The following is a 1,553-nucleotide window of genomic DNA, read 5'->3' as shown; positions in this document are numbered from 1 at the left end:
CAAGCGTTCTTCCTACCAATATGGGTGTATCTATTTTTGTTGGTTCCACAATCCACAATTCTTCAGTCCCACCTCCTCCATTCACTTTAGCCCATACAATCGCCTCAGATTTTGGTGGAATACTCTGATTATCATCAACAATCACCCTCTTACTTTCAACGTTGGTCACATATCCGGTGTTTATAGGCATCTCCATGTTCTGGCAAAACAGCATTTGCTTGTTTAAATCCAAAGTAACCCCGTGATCAATCATGAAATCTACTCCCATTATAATTTCATCCGTGATTTCTGCTACGATGAAGGTGTGATTAACTTCCAGGGTACCAATCATCACTTCGCAAAACACTTTTCCCGCGACAGCTGCTTCCTCCCCGGTGGCCGTTCGAAGCTTGCAACCGACTAATGGTTCAACCGTCCCTCTTACCACATCCGGTCGGATAATTGAATGTGTGGCACCAGTATCCAAAGTAAGCGTTGACAGTCGTCCATTTACGATGCCGTTGATAGTAAGATTGTTGTCATGGCGACCTATTTGTGATATCGAGATGGCGGGGCAAATAGTTGTGGGAACCAGCTCACGCCCCTTTGAACTGTTCCGTTTTAGTTTAACGACTTGTGAGATGTGGATGCTTCGTCCTCGTTATCTGTTGGTTGTTTCCGTTTTGATGGGTTTACTTTTATATTGCAATTTCGGGCAAAGTGACCCGCTTTTCCACAGTTGAAACATCTGCCTGTTGTATTTACTCGCGGTGCAGCAATTGTCTTCAGAGTCTTCAATATTTCTTCCATCAGCGCCGGTTGTTCCATTTCAACCCTTTGTACCTTGTGTGCTGGTTTACTTAGTAGGGAAGCTGTTTCCTGTGTGAGGGCGTGCGAAACCGTTTCAGCAAACGTTCTTTTTGGCAATGCATATGTGGCGCGTTTGGTGTCCACATCACGAATTCCATTTATGAAACATTGAATTTTTACCCTCTCAATGTAATCCACAGGTGCATCTGCATTTGCCAAATGAGCCAGTCGTTCTATTTCAGTTGCGAACTCTTGCAATGACTCGTTCATTTTCTGACCCCTATTTTGCAGTTCGATCTGGTATATTTGTTTCCGGTGCTCACTACCATATCGTCTTTCTATCGCACTCATCAATGCCTCATAGTTGTCCCGTTCACAGTCTGGAATAGTCTGAAGGATTTCTGCCGCAGGTCCTTTTAATGATACAAACAAGGACGCCACTTTGTCCGCTGCATTCCAGTTATTGGCCAATGCTGTCTTTTCAAACTGAAGTTTGAAAATTTGAAATGGAATACTTCCATCGAATGTGGGTGCCTTCAATCTTGGATTATTTGTTGATGGTGCAGGGCCATGCAGCGCATCCGATTACTCAAATGAAGAACTTCTGATTTCAAATTTTCTTCGTCATTTTTTAAAGTGCTTAATTCGTCTTCAAATTTTGAAAATTTCTCTTGCACTTGTTTTTGTAGTTGTGTAGTATTTTCCGTAATCTGTTGTACCAAACGATTTTCTAACTGCGTATTATTTTCAGTCATTTGTTGTGT

The sequence above is a fragment of the Bactrocera dorsalis genome, chromosome 3, assembly GCF_023373825.1.
Source record: "Bactrocera dorsalis isolate Fly_Bdor chromosome 3, ASM2337382v1, whole genome shotgun sequence".
In the NCBI taxonomy this organism is placed as follows: Eukaryota; Metazoa; Arthropoda; class Insecta; order Diptera; family Tephritidae; genus Bactrocera; species Bactrocera dorsalis.
The sequence above is the reverse complement of the archived record's forward strand: the minus strand, read 5'-3'. Positions refer to the sequence as shown.